Source organism: Erythrolamprus reginae, chromosome 9 (assembly GCF_031021105.1).
Source record: "Erythrolamprus reginae isolate rEryReg1 chromosome 9, rEryReg1.hap1, whole genome shotgun sequence".
NCBI classification, from domain to species: domain Eukaryota; kingdom Metazoa; phylum Chordata; class Lepidosauria; order Squamata; family Dipsadidae; genus Erythrolamprus; species Erythrolamprus reginae.
Genome location: NC_091958.1, coordinates 11242998 through 11261674, shown reverse-complemented (window position 1 = coordinate 11261674; position 18677 = coordinate 11242998). Strand labels below are relative to the sequence as shown.

At 40.6% G+C, this 18677-nt stretch overlaps 1 long non-coding RNA gene across 2 annotated transcripts in view; it reads left to right on the top strand.

The window, feature by feature from the left end:
* Positions 1-18677, top strand: part of LOC139171840 (uncharacterized) — a 144537-nt gene that overhangs the window by 59765 nt on the left and 66095 nt on the right. Inside the window, exon 3 of one of the 2 annotated variants that reach the window (XR_011559810.1) lies at positions 17725-17807. The exons of the other annotated variant lie outside the window; for it this stretch is intronic. This is a non-coding gene — a long non-coding RNA (uncharacterized lncRNA). Of the gene's footprint in view, positions 1-17724; positions 17808-18677 lie in introns of those variants that run through there. 2 annotated transcript variants of the gene reach the window in all.

The following is an 18677-nucleotide window of genomic DNA, read 5'->3' as shown; positions in this document are numbered from 1 at the left end:
ATAATAATAACAACAACAACAACAACAACAACAACAACAACAACAACAGGAAGCTTCTCAAGGTGAAGCAAACTAAGGACCAGTACAGAAAAACTGTAACTCAATGTCGTATGGACAGTTGGCGGAACAAAGCATTGCATGGCCAGTTCTTGGAGAAGATTGAAGGCAAAGTGGATAAAGAAAAGACCTGGTCATGGCTTATAAGTGGAACACTCAAAAAGGAGACAGAAGGACTAATACTGGCGGCACAAGAACAGGCCATTAGAACAAATGCTGTCAAAGCCAGAATTGGAAAATCAACAGACGATCCAAAGTGCAGACTCTGTAAAGAAACAGATGAAACAATCGATCACATACTCAGCTACTGCAAAAAGATTGCACAGACTGACTACAAGCATAGACATGATGCTGTGGCACAGATGATCCACTGGAACTTGTGCCGGAACTACCATCTACCAGTGGCAAAGAACTGGTGGGATCATAAGTCCGAAAAAGTGGTTGAAAATGAGCAAGCAAAACTACTGTGGGAGTTACGACTTCAGACTGACTGAATTCTGAAGCATAACACACCAGACATTGTGATCGTGGAGAAAAAGAAAGTATGGATCATCAACATCGCAATCCCAGGGTACAACAGAATTGAGGAGAAGAAGCTAGAGAAATTAGTGAAATACAAAGATCTAAAAATCAAGCTGCAACGACTCTGGCATAAGCCAGTGAAAGTGGTCCCAGTGGTACTTGGCCTGTTGGGCGCAGTACCAAAGGATCTCAGCGGACATTTGAAAACCATCGGAATTGACAAAATCTCCATCTGTCAATTGCAAAAGGCCGCTTTACTGGGATCAGCAAACATAATTTGCCGCTGCATCACGCAGTCTTAGATGCTTGGGAAGCGCCCGACTAGTGATGAAATATGAAATCCAGCATAGTGATCTCGTTTACTGTGTTGTATTGACATCATAATAATAATAATTTATTAGATTTGTATGCCGCCCCACTCTCCGAAGGCTCGGGGTGGCTCACAACAACATAAACAGTGTACAAATCCAATTGTAAAAAATAGAATTTAAAACCCTTATAATAAAATAATCACACAATCCAATCAAACCATACACCAACCTTGACAATTGGGTGTGTGTGTTAATTTCCCCATGCCTGGCGGCAAAGATGAGTTTTTAGTAACTTACGAAAGGCAAGGAGGGTGGGGGCAGTCCTAATCTCTGGGGGGAGCCTCATGCAGCCCTCTGACAGCAAAAAAAATTATATTATTTATGTATTTTGTCCAATACACAATGAAGGTTATAGAAGATATACTCATAGTAAAATGTATCAGAGAAAGAATAGAAGAGATATGTTCTGCCAGTGAAAATGGGCTCCCAAATTCAGACCATCCTGGTATTATGTGAGTACATTTGGGACTTTGTGCAGCTGGAGTGATATCTCCGTTGTCACAGCAATGGGGTAATAGATCACTCATTTACTCATTACTCTGGAAGACAGAAGGAGATTCCAAGGAAATGGGACAGATATGAGAACATTTCAGTCATTACCAATGTGGTGCCCACCAGCCAATTTCCGAGAAGAAGCATAGGGTTGAATGAGTTGTCTCATTCTTCATTGTAGAATTGACACAAAGTATGTAGTTGAACAGTGCGGCCATACTGCAGTGTCCAAGTGTTATGTTCAAAGGTTTCAAATAGGTGCTTGGATTCTTTTTCAGTTGATTAAGTCACATTATTTGAATAGCCACCAAAAGGACAAATGACAGACAGCATTATTTGTTGAGGAGCAACGTAACATTTTAAGGTTTTGCGCTGAACCCACAAGGTTCAGTATGATAACAGATTGGGCAAGTAGCTCGATTTTCTTCAGTTGCTGTAAAAGTTCAGTTCTAGATAATGATTAAAATGATTAAAGCGTTTATGGGTAAGAACATACGATTTAATTATTTCCTATTTTAAAAGTAATTAAGGATCATACTAAGATACTAAAGAAGGAAGGACAATAATAAAACTATTCAATAAATAGTGCATAAACTTACTACCCTACATGGCATCAGACCAGAATACTTACAGGACTGCCTTCTGCTGCATAAATCCCAGTGGCCGAAAAGGTCCCACAGAGTTGGCCTTCTCCAGGTCCCGTTGACAAGACAATGTCGTCTGGCAGGGCCTAGGGGAAGAGCCTTCTCTGTGGCGGCCCCAGCCCTCGGGAATCAGATCCCTCCAGAGATTTGAACTGTCCCCACCCTCCTTGCCTTCCGCAAGAGCCTTAAGACCTATCTATGTCGCCCGGCAGGGGTAAGTAGTGTATCCCTCCCTGTGACCATTGAAAGTTATGTGGGTGGCATACAAGTCTGATAAATTATTATTGTTGTTGTTGTTGCTGTTGTTGTCAGTACAAAACAGCAAATGAGATCATTATGCTGGATTTCGTAGTTCATCATTAGTCGGGCACTTCCCAAGCACTGCGTGATGTAGCGGTGAATTATGTGTGCCGATCCCAGTAAAACGGCTTTTTGTAATTGACAGATGGGGATTTTGTCAATTCCAATGGTTTTCAAATGTCTGCTGAGATCCTTTGGTACTGTGCCCAGCGTGCCAAGTACCACTGGGACCACTTTCACTGGCTTATGCCAGAGTCGTTGCAGCTCGATTTTGAGATCTTCGTATTTCACTATTTTCTCTAATTTATCTAATTAATTTCACTAATTTATTATCATTCTTCTTGTTCTTGTTCTTGTTCTTGTTCTTATTATTACTATTACTATTACTATTACTATTACTACTATTATTATTATTATTATTATTATTATTATTATTATTATTATTATGTCAGTACAACACAGCAAACGAGATCATTATGCTGGATTTCGTATTTCATCACCAGTCGGGTGCTTCCCAAGCACCTAGGACTGCGTGATGTAGCGGCGAATTATGTTTGCCGATCCCAGTAAAGCGGCCTTTTGCAATTGACAGATGGAGATTTTGTCAATTCCGATGGTTTTCAAATGTCCACTGAGATCCTTTGGCACTGTGCCCAGCATGCCAAGTACCACTGGGACCATTTTCACTGGCTTATGCCAGAGTCGTTGCAGCTCGATTTATGCCAGAGTCATTGCAGTCGTTGCAGACTGATGGGTACGCCTTGTCGTGATAGTGGGGCTTGTGTTCTTCAATGAAGCTGATGGCTGTGCCTGTGGTAGTGTAAACTACTGGTAGGTCTAACCTTACCGGAGTGGTCAAAGCAGAGGAGCCGGACTAAACGTACCTAACCCATTTAAACTAATGGAGAGACAAAACAAAAAGAAGTCCATACTGGCTCGGTCGTTGCCCAGGATAAAAAGGACCACGGTGGCTGCTGTGGAACCTGGGCAGCCATCGACAAATGAGCTACAGGAACAAAACAAACAAAGCTTACAAATCAAAAAGCAGCAGAAATTCTCAATGTCAGAGAATCGCATTATTATTATTATTATTATTATTATTATTATTATTATTATTATTAGATTTGTATGCCACCCCTCTCCGTAGACTCGGGGCGGCTCACAACAATAACAAGAACAATGTAAAAAACAAATCTAATAATTAAAAAAAACACTAAAACCCCATTATTAAAAGCAGACACACACACACAAACATTCCATGTATAAACTGTATAGGGCCGGGGGAGATGTGTCAGTTCCCCCATGCCTGACGACAAAGATAGGTCTTAAGAGCTTTACGAAAGGCAAGGAGGGTGGGGGGCAACTCTGATATCTGGGGGGAGTTGGTTCCAAAGGGTCGGGGCCGCCACAGAGAAGGCTCTTCCCCTGGGTCCCACCAAACGACATTGTTTAGTTGACGGGACCCGGAGAAGGCCAACTGGTCGCTGGGATTCGTGCGGCAGAAGGCGGTCCCGGAGATATTCTGATCCAGTGCCATGAAGGGCTTTATAGGTCATAACCAACACTTTGAATTGTGACCTATTATTACCCCCACTGCATCTCGCACCCCCCTGTGGGGTCAGCAACCCATTACTGAGTTGGCCCCTCCTTTTGTGCCTGGAAACACTTAGACGTTTCAGCTAAACCACAGGTCAAAAGGGGGGGGAGTGGATTCCCCCCCCCTTCCTTTGACCATATCCTTGCTGATCCTAGTGATTTGCTGGACACCTCACTGTTTGTTGTGTGACAAGTTAAGACTTTGGACAAGGTCAGCTCCTGAATCTTGATTATGGTTTCCTCCCCCCTTGAGCCAGGAAACATTGATCTGTACATCTAGTTTACCTTGTTTTCTTAGCCATTTGTGACACACTACAACAGTTCCCATCGAAAAAAGTGTCATGTAAATAAATTACAACTTAGGATGTATACATTAAATAATTTTATAAATGAACTTTAAAAATGATGGCATTAGAAAAAGATGCCGATCCAAAAGCCTCTATGGCCACAGTGATTATTCTGAGCATGGTGTCATGTGTAATGAGGCACAGTCCCATCATTAATCAAAAGAACCAATCAGATAACTAATTTAGGCAATATTCTTTACCACAGGACATGTCGGTCAGTAAAAATGCATTAAAATAGCAAGAGATCAATAGCAGACGCTAGGGACCGTATTCAGAAACCAGTCTTAAAGTTTAGGGTATTGTGCGCGCTGTCATATTGGGCATCTGTAGTTGAGTGATGTGCGGAACTTTAGATAAATGCCTACAATTCTGCCTCTTATTTTTTTTTTAAATAAAATAAAATTAACAATGAATTGAGAGCTTTCCTGCTATGTGTTTATTTCCACCCATTGAAAGGAAATTGCAGGCAAGCAGATTCCAATTCAGGTTTTCTGTTCTGGAGAAAGCTCTAAATGATGAAAGCTATTGAAGAATAACGTGGACTTGTTATGGAAACGAAAAGTTAGCGCTTCATTTGGCTTGCATTCATAATCACCATACTTCAAAAGAGACATTGAAACTCTGGAGAAGGTGCAAAAAAGAGCAACCCAGATGATTAAGGGACTGGAAACCAAGACTTACGAAGAGAGACTGAGGGAACTGGGCATGGATAGCCTAGAGAAAAGGAGGGCCAGAGCGGACATGATAGCAGTCTACAAGTATACGAGGGGATGTCACAGAGAGGAGGGGATCACTTTAATCTCCAGGGCACCAGAGGGCCGGACGAGGAACAACGGCTGGAAGCTGACCAAGGAGAGATTCAACATGGAGATAGGGAGGAACTTCCTGATGGTCAGAGTAATCAACCAATGAAACAACCTACCAGCGGACGTTGTGAACTCCAACACTCTGGACATTTTTTAAGAGAAGATTGAACTGCCACTTGACTGGTGTGCTATAGGATTCCTGCTTGGACAGGGGGTTGAACTTGATGGCCTTCATGGCCTCTTTCAACTCTAACAATAAATAAATAAATAAATATTGGGTGGACACGTGAGATCATCAGTGATAGTAACTAGAATAGAATAAAATAACAGAGATGGAAGGGGCTTTGGAGATCCTCTAGTCAAACCCCCTGCTTAGGCCTGCCATATACAGTGGTACCTCTACTTACGGATGCCTTTACTGACAAACTTTTCGAAATACGAACCCTGTGTTTAAGATTTTTTTGCCTCTACTTCCGAACCATTTTCCATTTATGAACCTGAGCCGCCTCCATTTGGATGCCCCGCCTCTGGACTTCCGTTGCCATCCTTGCAATGCTGAGATTCTCCTGAGCCTTCCCTTGACGGGAATCCCTGCCTCCGGACTTCCGTTGCCACCCAAAGCGCCCGTTCTTGCGCTGCTGGGATTTCCCTGAGCCTCCCCTCACTGGGAATCTTTGCCTCCGGACTTCCATTGCCACCCAAAGCGCCAGTTCTTGCACTACTGGGATTTCCCTGAGCCTTCCCTCGCTGGGAATCCCTTCCTCCGGACTTCTGTTGCCATCCAAAGTACCCGTTTTTGCTCTGCTGGGATTTCCCTGAGCCTCCCCTCGCTGGGAATCCCCACCTCCGGACTTCCGTTGCCACCCAAAGCGCCTGTTCTTGCGCTGCTGGGATTCCCCTGAGCTTCCCCTCGCTGGGAATCCCCGCCTCCGGACATCCATTGCCACCCGTAGCGCCCATTCTTGCACTGCTGGGATTCCCCTGAGCCTCCCCTTGCTGGGAATCCCGACCTCCGGACTTCAAAGCGGTGCTGGCAAAAATGAAGGAAATCCCAGCAAGGGGAGGTGTAGGGGAATATTTTATAAAACAGTCTATTAATATTTGCCATCCAATTATTTTTTTTTCTGGCCAACAAAGAACTTTTCCTGTTTTTGTGCGGAATCTTTGCAGCATCTTTGTCTCCAATGAAACATTTTCCCTACTCCCAAACTTTGGCAACAAACCGACCTAAGACAGCAGGATAGAAGACAGATGCAAAGAACTCTATGTCAAGATATTACCATGTCAGCTCTTGATTAGTGGCTTGTTTAATCAACTATGACAGAGTTAAATAGATTTCTGGCTACCAAGCCACTTCTCCGGGAAACCCACTTTGGCTGAAATATAGAAAGGAACTCACAGTTTAGTGGATTGGTCTCCCAAACGTTATTTTATTTCATTGTGATTCTCCCAATGATCTAATGGCCAAAGAAATCACCTCTTTACAGGATCAGAAAAGCGCTGGATAGAACTGAATTTCAACTTCTGATTAATTGTCAAGCTCTAGTTAATTGGAGATTCTGACCGTAATCTATTTTATGGGATTCTGGTGGAAATCAAAAGAGAAGAGTATGCAGTATGTTTTGATGTGTGAATAGTAATGGATGATTTTAACTTTATTAGTGTTTTTTAAAGTTTTAGTTATATTGATTGGATTTTTTAGTTATGTATACTGTATATTGTTTTTCGACATGTTGTGAGCCGTCCCGAATCCTTGGAGAGGGGAGGCATACAAATCAAATCAAAATTGGGTGATAGAATCAAGATCACATGATCTTTACAAAGCTTTAATAGGATACACTTTATTTAGTTAGTTAGTTAGTTAGTTAGTTACTTACTTACTTACTTAGTTACTTAGTTACTTAGTTAACTTAGTTACTTAGTTACTTAGTTACTTAGTTACTTAGTTACTTAGTTAGTTATTTAGTTAGTTATTTAGTTAGTTAGTTACTTAGTTAGTTACTTAGTTAGTTATTAGATTTGTATACCGCCCCTCTTTGAAGACTCGGGGCGGCTCACAACAATAATAAAAACAATATAGTAGTAGAACAAATCTAATATTAAAAAGCATCTAAAACCCTATCATTATTTTTTTAAAAAACCAAACAGCACATTCATACCAAACATAAAACAAAGTATAAAAAAATCCTGGGGGAAAGGTGTCTCAACTCCCCCATGCCTGGCGGTATAAGTGAGTCTTGAGTAGTTTATGAAAGACAGGGAGGGTGGGGGCAGTTCTAATCTCTGGGAGGAGTTGGTTCCAGAGGGCCGGGGCCGCCACAGAGAAGGCTCTTCCCCTGGGGCCCACCAAACGACATTGTTTAGTCGACGGGACCCAGAGAAGGCCAACTCTGTGGGACCTTATTGGTCGCTGGGATTCATGCGGTAGCAGGCGGACTTGGAACGTAGCACTTGGAATGATGCATCTAATCCTGGTCACCACAAGACAAAAAAGACATTGAAATTCTAGAAAGAGTGCACAGAACAGCAACATATTTGAGGGCCTCCTAGAAAGACACAAGGATCAAACTATTTTCCAAAGCCCCTTGAGGTCAGGACAAGAAACAATGGATGGAAACTAACCAAGGAGAGAAACAACCTAGATCTAAGCAGAAATTCCCTAACAGTGAGAGCAATTAACCACTGGACTAGCTTGCCTATTCAGATACTTCTGGCACTATAAAAGCTGAACAAATAATGTCCTCAAAACTGTCAAACTATTCACTCAGGCTGCATTGCTATTACCATTAATCTTCTCATCATTCCTATCACCCATCTCCTCCCACTTATGACTTATGACTGTAACTTTGGTGTTTGTATCCTTACAATTTATATTGATTGTTTCCTAGTATGATTTAATTGCTTGTTATAATTGACTATGACTATCATTAAGTGTTGTGCCTTATGATTCTTGACGAATGTATCTTGTCTTTTTATGCGCACTGAGAGTGTATGCTCCAAAGACAAATTCCCTGTGTCCAATTACACTTGGCCAATAAAATATTCATAGAAACATAGAAACATAGAAGACTGACGGCAGAAAAAGACCTCATGGTCCATCTAGTCTGCCCTTATACTATTTCCTGTATTTTATCTTACAATGGATATATGTTTATCCCAGGCATGTTTAAATTCAGTTCCTGTGGATTTACCAACCACGTCTGCTGGAAGTTTGTTCCAAGGATCTACTACTCTTTCAGTAAAATAATATTTTCTCATGTTGCTTTTGATCTTTCCCCCAACTAACTTCAGATTGTGTCCCCTTGTTCTTCTGTTCACTTTCCTATTAAAAACACTTCCCTCCTGAACCTTATTTAACCCTTTAACATATTTAAATGTTTCGATCGTGTCCCCCCTTTTCCTTCTGTCCTCCAGACTATACAAATTGAGTTCATTAAGTCTTTCCTGATATGTATTCACTCATGCCGTCATCACCTCGAGGTTCGACTACTGTAATGCTCTCTCCATGGGGCTACCTTTGAAAACTGTTCGGAAACTTCAGATCGTGCAGAATGCAGCTGCGAGAGCAATCATGGGCTTCCCAAGGTATGCCCATGTTACACCAATACTCCGCAGTCTGCATTGGTTGCCGATCAATTTCCGGGCACAATTCAAAGTGTTGGTTATGACCTATAAAGCCCTTCATGGCATCGGACCAGAATACCTTCATGGCATCGGACCAGAATACCTCCGGGACCGCCTTCTGCCGCACGAATCCCAGCGACCGGTTAGGTCCCACAGAGTTGGTCTTCTCCGGGTCCCGTTGACTAACAATGTCGTTTGGTGGGACCCAGGAGAAGAGCCTTCTCTGTGGCGGCCCCGACCCTCTGGAACCAGCTCCACCTGGAGATTAGAACTGCCCCCACCCTCCTTGCCTTTCGTAAAGTTCTTAAGACCCATCTCTGCCATCAGGCATGGGGGAACTGAGACATCTCCCCCGGGCCTATACAGTTTATACATGGAATGTTTGTGTGTTCGTTTGCTTTTAATAATGGGTTTTTTAGTGTTGTTTAAATTATTAGATTTGTTCTTACATTGTTCTTGTTATTGTTGTGAGCCGCCCCGAGTCTACGGAGAGGGGCGGCATACAAATCTACTAAATAAATTAATTAATTAAAGCTTCAGGAAAAAGCACCATATTCTGTTTTGTGAATCCTCTAGCTCAGCTCTGACCAAGCTCTGACTTGAGGGGTAATTCTGGATCTGCCATTGTTTTCATCTTTTTTTTCTTTAGTTTTGATGACAAACACTCTATGGGTGTTCCAATGTTGTGAGTTTTTTCAGAACAACCTTTTCCATGTTCAGCCGAAAGTAATTTTAGGGACACAAGATTCAGATTTTTTTTCAGGAGAGGTTCAATGTGTTCTGACTGTCCAAATGGTTCAGTTGGCAATATATAAACAAGCCAACTACTGTGTGTATGCTTATATGTATTAGGGTAGTATAGCTTTAAATGTATTTCTGAATTCCAATTGGCTGTGTTGTTGCACGTTACCATAAGAGGGCGATAGAGAACATGATTCTCTCTGCTGATTCATTGTTATTGACACTGACTGATATAGTAAGCTCTGTGTCATTCTATGATAGCTTGATGTATTTGTAAGCTGTAATGTTTGTCTGATATGTTAGACAAAGCTTGTAAGAAGATTATTGTATTGAGAGATATTGACCAATTTGAATGTGCATGACCTGGACTGTTTAACTTGACTGTGCTATTTCTAAAAGCAAACACTAATTGCACTATCTCTGTGTATGCCTAGATACTCACTCATATCTCCTCGATATCTACTGCAATCCCCTGTTTTCACTGTGCACTGTCCTTGATAACTCAAGGGTCGTTCTGCACACTTCTTAACACTGTAGTTAGAATGTAGTACTGTATTGCAGGCTGACTCTACCCATTGCCAAAAGTTCGATCCTGACTGGTTCAAGGTCGACTCGGGCTTCCATCCTTCTGAGGTCGGTAAAATGAAGTAAATTGTTTTGGGGTGATATGCTGAGTCTGTAAACCTATGCTATAAATTTGTTTGTTTGTTTGTTTGTTTGTTTGTTTGTTTGTTTGTTTGTTTGTTCGTTCATTCATTCATTTATTCATTTGTATGCCGCTCCTCTCCGAAGACTCGGGGCGGCTAACAACAATAAAAAAAGACAATGTAACACATCTAATATTAAAAAATAATCTAAAAACCCCAATTTAAAAGAACAATCATACAAACAAGCATACCATGTATAAATTCTATAAGCCTAGGGGGAAGGGGAAAAAAAATTCAGTTCCCCCATGCTTGACAGCAGAGGTGGGTTTTAAGCAGCTTGCGAAAGGCAAGGAGGGTGGGGGCAACTCTGATATCTGGGGGCAGCTGATTCTAGAGGTTCGGGGCCACCACAGAGAAGGCTCTTCTCCTGGGTCCCGCCAAACGACATTGTTTAGTTGACGGGACCCGGAGAAGGCCAACTCTGTGGGACCTAACTGGTCGCTGGGATTCGTGCGGCAGAAGGCGGTCCCGGAGATATTCTGGTCCGATGCCATGAAGGGCTTTATAGGTCAACACTTTGAATTGTGACCGGAAATTAATCGGCAACCAATGCAGACTGCGGAGTGTTGGTCTGTGCAAATTTAAGTGCTATTGCTGTTTTACCATAGCTATCATCAGCCTTTCCACAGTTTGTTTGTAGCGCCTGTGCAGTATCCAATCACCAACTACATTTACAGATTTTTCTACTCCAAACAATTTATCGACTCTGCAGGTACATGTCTTGGCCCATTTTTGGTGACACGTAAAAGTTATAGGAGAGGAGAGCTTTTGTTATGGGTTGTAATTATCCAATCTCAAATTTAGACCAAGCATACATGGTTTACATCTTCTTACTTTTGCGCTGTGAGATGAGTTAAGCCTCAGATAAAATTGACTTGAAATTTATAGATGCAAAGATCCCAAGCCGGCTTCTTCAGTAACAGAGTTGAGTCAACTCCTAACACAATATTGGGACAATAGTTCAGTATTGATTCTGAGGCTGTCACCTTCTGATTTACCAGCCGAGCTCCTTGAAAAGCTGGGGAATCTTTGCCGAGGTCTCTTTCCGAGCGACTGTATGTCAGCATTAAACTGCATTGATGCAATATGTGTTCCCTCTAAAAGTCCCCCCCTTTCAAATTAAAAGCCTTGAGACTGCTCTATATTTTTTGGTTGTCCTCCCCCTCCACCCTCCGCCCAGCCCCAAAGCTGCACACATATTAAAAATCATTAAGGCCGATAAAATGTAAGGTACAGGTGATGAGTGGAGTAGCGGTGTTATTGGAATTCGCCTGTATGTTTCCAATTAAAATCTTGCCTTTAAGAACAGATAAATAATCCCTCTCTCTTCTATCACCGTCCTCTCCTTTCTTTATGCAAAGTCTCAGAGAAGGACATCACATCCGAAGTCAAAAGAGGAAAATATTCAAAAGAGGCAGAAGGGGAATTGCATAAAACCGTCCATCCCAAAACTAAGAAGACTCCAGTTTTTAAGGGCGGAATTAGGGAGGCAAATAAGAAAGGGGAATTAAACCAGTTACCTAGGAATACGGACATTATTTCTTCGGGAAGCAGAACTTTTTATCACGCTACCAGTTTTATGGAAAACATAAACTACTTTCAAAAAGCACCAGATGGAAGACAGGAAACATTGGATGGAAACTAATTGAGGAAAGGAGCAACCTAGAACAAAGGAGAAACCTCCTAATAGTGAGAACAATCAACCGGTGGAATAGCTTGCCTGCATCAGTTGTAAGTGCTTCATCACTGGAGGTTTTTAAGAAGAGATTGGACACCTATTTGACTTAAATGGTATAGGGCCGTGATTGCAAAACTATGGCACGCATGGCACAGGTGGCACATGGAGCCATTATTATTATTATTATTAGTATTACTAGTATTATTAGTATTATTAGTATATGCTGTGAGCGGCCCCGAGTCCGCGGAGAGGGGCGGCATACAAATCTAAATAATAAATAAGTAAGTAAGTAAGTAAGTAAGTAAGTAAGTAAGTAAGTAAATAAATAAATCTCACAAGTAATTATTGGGTCATGAAATTAACAATGCGCGAATCTAGGTGTCAACACTCAAGGGTCCCCAGACATAGAAGACTGAAACATAGAAGACTGACGGCAGAAAAAGACCTCATGGTCCATCTAGTCTGCCCTTATACTATTTGCTGTATTTTATCTTACAATGGATATATGTTTATCCCAGGCATGTTTAAATTCAGTTACTGTGGATTTACCAACCACGTCTGCTGGAAGTTTGTTCCAAGGATCTACTACTCTTTCAGTGAAATAATATTTTCTCACGTTGCTTTTGATCTTTCCCCCAGCTAACTTCAGATTGTGTCCCCTTGTTCTTGTGTTCACTTTCCTATTAAAAACACTTCCCTCCTGAACCTTATTTAACCCTTTAACATATTTAAATGTTTCGATCATGTCCCCCCCTTTTCCTTCTGTCCTCCAGACTATACAGATTGAGTCCATTAAGTCTTTCCTGATACGTTTTATGCTTAAGACCTTCCACCATTCTGGTAGCCCGTTTTTGGACCCGTTCAATTTTGTCAATATCTTTTTGTAGGTGAAGTCTCCAGAACTGAACACAGTATTCCAAATGTGGTCTCACCAGCGCTCTATATAGCGGGATCATAATCTCCCTCTCCCTGCTTGTTATACCTCTAGCTATGCAGCCAAGCATCCTACTTGCTTTTCCTACTGCCCGACCACACTGCTCAGCTATTATGAGACTGTCAGAAATCACTACCCCTAAATCCTTCTCTTCTGAAGTTTTTGCTAACACAGAACTGCCAATGCAATACATAGTTTACAAACTTAAAATGATCTCTTTGAATAAAATTGTGGACACATATTAAGAACTGATCGATGTTCAAACTCTCTTCTCGTTCACTTCACTGATCATGTCATACTTCCATTAGTTCTAGAGAGCTATGTCATCTCAAGCTCTTCATAGTTCTGGTTGTACTGGCATAAAAGTTCCCCAAAGCACAATATCTTTAACCCTTCTTAATTATTTAATGGCTTTTACCTTTATTTTTACTATGCTCTGGAGTAAGTGGAGTTTCTCATCGGTTAACACTTTTCCCCATACTGTAATATTCTTTAAATATGAATTTGGATTGTGCCTCTTTCTCTTCCACACAAAACCAGCTTTTTAATATTTCCCTAAATATAGAATATAAACTATTTTTATAATCTATGTCAAGATTACATTAATACACGTAATTGATCTAAGTGGTTTTTATCCTCTTTAATATGACAAATCTCTTGTGTGAAATATTCCTTCTTAATGATCAACATAAAATAGATAGAGATCATTTTTAATGAAAGTACAAGATTTGAATTAATTCATAGTTGGGGCATAGTTATTAAACTGAATCATATATTAGTGTCTATGTACACATAAACATACAAATTAGAGGACCTTTTTTCGGGTAAACAAAACAAATGGTGTGTATTTAACATTGGCTAGTTTGTAAATAAACAAGGCTTCATTTAGCTAAAAATACAGGTGTAGAAATATATTCACCCAAACATCTGGATAGAAAGAGAAGTATCTCAGTATATCTTCTAAGTAATTATACATTTAACTGAATTGACAAGGGATATATATGCAGATGTATATGCATGTATATAGCCCCACAACTTTACTGCAAGAGTATTCTAGTATCCTATAGATAAGTTCCCTCATTTTATCTTAATAATCTTTCATTGCATGTCAAACGCAGGAGTAAATTCCCCATTCTTTGAGTCTCCTTCAGGGAAAAGAAACACACCCAGGGAAAAAATTGGAGAGGACCTGGAACCTCCCCATCCTTTTGGATCTGTGGAGTGCCCAGAAATATCTGGAGACAGTCAGTTTTCATGAGTATTGGAGGATAGCAATGAAATATGGAAGTTCTTTTCTGCAGTGGATTCCTGCAGCTTGAAAATAATAGAAACATAGAAACATAGAAGACTGACGGCAGAAAAAGACCTCATGGTCCATCTAGTCTGCCCTTATACTATTTCCTGTATTTTATCTTACAATGGATATATGTTTATCCCAGGCATGTTTAAATTCAGTTACTGTGGATTTACCAACCACGTCTGCTGGAAGTTTGTTCCAAGGATCTACTACTCTTTCAGTGAAATAATGTTTTCTCAGTTGCTTTTGATCTTTCCCCCAACTAACTTCAGATTGTGTCCCCTTGTTCTTGTGTTCACTTTCCTATTAAAAACACTTCCCTCCTGAACCTTATTTAACCCTTTAACATATTTAAATGTTTCTATCATGTCCCCCTTTTTCCTTCTGTCCTCCAGACTATACACACTGAGTTCATGAAGTCTTTCCTGATACATTTTATGCTTAAGACCTTCCACCATTCTTGTAGCCCGTCTTTGGACCCGTCTCAATTTTGTCAATATCTTTTTGTAGGTGAGGTCTCCAGAACTGAACACAATCACAATCACAATCATAATCATAATTTATTAGACGTGTATGCCGCCCCTCTCCGAGGACTCGGAGCGGCTCACAACAAATAATACAAATACAAATCTAATATTAAAAACAGTCATGAAAAACCCATTATAAAAAAACAGTCATACATCCAGACAAACCATGCATAAAATAAAACAGCTAGGGTTATATCAATATAGAATTCAATTCAATTTATTAGATTTGTATGCCGCCCCTCTCCGAAGACTCCATTCATATATCTTTTCCTCTAGTCTTCATTAACGTATTTTATTCTCATATCTCTTCTCCTACCCTTTCCTTGATATTTACTACTACGTGTTTTTATTCTCTTTAACTTTCATTTTGTATGGGACAAAATAAATAAATGAGTAAATATTTCACGCCGCTGCAAAGAAGGCAAGGCAGGATCAGAATATTCTGCCAACTCATCAAGCTAACTTGGGGAAAAGGAATCCTCAATCTGAGTATTGCATTGGCAGTTCTGTGTTAGCAAAAACTTCAAAAGAAAAGGATTTAGAGGTACTGATTTCTGACAGTCTCAAAATGGGTGAGCAGTGTGGTCGGGCAGTAGGAAAAGCAAGTAGGATGCTTGGCTGCATAGCTAGAGGTATAACAAGCAGGAAGAGGGAGATTGTGATCCCCTTATATAGAGCGCTGGTGAGACCACGTTTGGAATACTGTGTTCAGTTCTGGAAACCTCACCTACAAAAAGATATTGACAAAATTGAACAGGTCCAAAGACAGGCTACAAGAATGGTGGAAGGTCTTAAGCATAAAACGTATCAGGAAAGACTTCATGAACTCAATCTGTATAGTCTGGAGGACAGAAGGAAAAGGGGGGACATGATCGAAACATTTAAATATGTTAAAGGGTTAAATAAGGTTCAGGAGGGAAGTGTTTTTAATAGGAAAGTGAACACAAGAACAAGGGGACACAATCTGAAGTTAGTTGGGGGAATGATCAAAGGCGACATGAGAAAATATTATTTTACTGAAAGAGTAGTAGATCCTTGGAACAAACTTCGAGCAGACGTGGTTGGTAAATCCACAGGAACTGAATTTAAACATGCCTGGGATAAACATATATCCATTGTAAGATAAAATACAGGAAATAGTATAAAGGCAGACTAGATGGACCATGAGGTCTTTTTCTGCCGTCAGTCTTCTATGTTTCTATGTTTCTAACTCTAGTCAGGCTGGATTGACTTGTAGTTGGTTTGGCTGTGATGTTTCAAGATAGGGGACGTTCCGACAACAACGTTAAAATAATGGGGAAGAGGAAGGATGAACAAGTGAAAGCCGGAGGCTGAAAGAATGAAGCCATTTTTCAAATATTTTCACAGCCGAGGCATCAAATATGGTGAATAACTGAGCAGGAATTAATCCCAGCTTTTGAAGAAGCAACGTTCTTCTTCACATTTTTTTCAAGAAAGTTAAGCAAGTGGGAAAGGCGTGTTTTTGTACAAATTAAAAGCAACAGCCTGGGAGAGAACCTTGAAGAGTCCCTTGTGTGAATTCTCCACTTGCCTATATTTCTCCAATCTTCATTAAGCCGGGGGTGGAGGGAACCTTAAGCATGAATAATGTTTCACAACCCATCGTTGATTTCCGTTAAAGGAACCGAGGGGGTCTTTCTCTCGCCTCTCCCTCTTTCTTATGATGGAGGTTTCTGTAGAAACCTTCCCTCTCTTTGTCCTCTTCTATCTGCAGGGTATTGACAGCTCTGACAAGACTTTGATTATCTAGTCAGCAGGAGCCCAAGGCTTGTCACTTGTCAGGTGTGAGCTGACAAGGCAGGCAGCTGATGAAACAATTGGAAGGGGGTAGGAAGAGGGAGCATAAAACGGATTGGGATCTTCACCCTCCAAAATGGAGATCTGTCTAAGGAAGTAGAATGGCTTTACACCCTCATTAGAGTCTCAGATAAAGAAGAGAGGGTGGATCTTGGGAAAGCCACCAAAGTGCACCCTAGATAGACAGACAGATAGATAGATAGATAGATAGATAGATAGATAGGTAGGTAGGTAGGTAGGTAGGTAGGTAGGTAGGTAGGTAGGTAGGGAGAGAGAGAGAGAAATAGATGGATGGATGGATGGAGAGAGAGAGAAATAGATAGATGGATGGATGGATGGATGGATGGAGAGAGAGAGAGAGATGGATGGATGGATGGAGAGAAATAGATGATAGATGAATGGATGGATGGACAAATACAGTAGATAGATAGATAGATAGATAGATAGATAGATAGATAGATAGATAGATAGATATAGAGAGAGAGATGGATTGATAGAAATAGATGATGGATGGATGGACAAATACAGTAGATAGATAGATAGATAGATAGATAGATAGATAGATAGATAGATAGATAGATAGATAGATAGATAGATAGAGATGGATTGATAGAAATAGATGATGGATGGATGGATGGACAGACGGATGGACGGACAGACAGACAGACAGACAGACAGACAGACAGACAGATAGTAGAAAGAAAGAAAGAAATGGATGGATGTATGGAGAGAGAGAGAGAGAATAGGTAGGTAGGTAGGTAGATAGATAGATAGTGTATGTATATATATACAAACACGCACTAAGCATATACACAAAGCTGAAAGGAGGATATACATATATATATATATCCGCTGTATGTGTGTGTGTGTGTATGTACTGTATGTGTATGTATAGGTATATAAATATACAAATAAATATGTATATGTATATAAATAGATGAGATAGAGAGAGAGAGAGAGAGATAGAAAGAAAGAGAGAGAGAGGAATGGGAGGAAGAGAGAGAGGTTTAAATATAGTAGATAGGTGTAGATAGATAAAATATAGAGATATAGATTAGCTATAAATGCTCATTCCAGGCTAATTTTTATACCACTTTCCCACCCACCAAAATGAAGGCTAGCTGCTGATGCTAAGGTCTTCCTGGAGAGCCACCTCGAAGTTTTTATTAGCCATTTAAAGTCAAAAAGCACTGCAGAAAGTTCTAACATGCCGCATCCCCTCGCTTGAGCCTTTCGGCATCTTTTATTCTGCTTTCCTTTCAGTTTCAGGGCTCCGAGATTTTCTTCGAAACGAAATGCTTGCTTAACACAAAAGAGTGGGGCTGTCAGCTAAATTGTAACTCCGACCTTCAGTTTTGAAGCTGTTCGAAAAGATGATAGGAAATGAATGGGAGAGAGAGAGAGAGAGGACACACAAATGGAAACAAGCCAGTCGCGTGGTTCTGCGAAGGATCAACAGGTAATTTCCTCCCAGTTTTCACAAAGGAAAACAACCCCCTACCTATGTTAAGAATTCCAACTCTCAACCTAAAATGTTAAAAGAAACAGTTTTTAGTCAAAGGCAAACCTACAAAATACACGTTACCTTTCTGGTTCAACACCAAAGTAACTGTGCAGAGAAAAGGGTTCCTTTTATTATTTATTTTTATTGATTGATTGATTTTGTCCATTACACAATGAGGGTTACAGTGGGTATACATATAGTAAATATATAATGAAGGTTATAGAGGATATGCTCATAGAAAGATATATCTAAGAAAGAAGAGAAGAGAAGATATAGGAATAAAATATATCAATGAAAGAATAGAAGAAATATAGGAAAAGGAGAATGGTATAGGAGATATAGGAGAGCAATAGGACAGGGGATGGAAGGCACTCTAGTGCACTTGTACTCGCCCCTTACTGACCTCTTAGGAATCTGGAAAGGTCAATTGTGGATAATCTAAGGGTAAAGTGTTGGGGGTTCGGGGATGCCACTATGGAGTCCGGTAATTAGTTCCATGCTGCAACAACTCGGTTACTGAAGTCGTATTTTTTACAGTCAAGTTTGGAGCGGTTAATATCAAGTCTAAATCTGTTGTGTGCTTTTGTGTTGTTGTGGTTGAAGCTGAAGTAGTCACCGACAGGCAGGACGTTGCAGCATATGATCTTGTGGGCAATACTTAGATATTGTTTAAGGCGTCTTAGTTCTAAACTTTCTAGGCCCAGGATTGGGA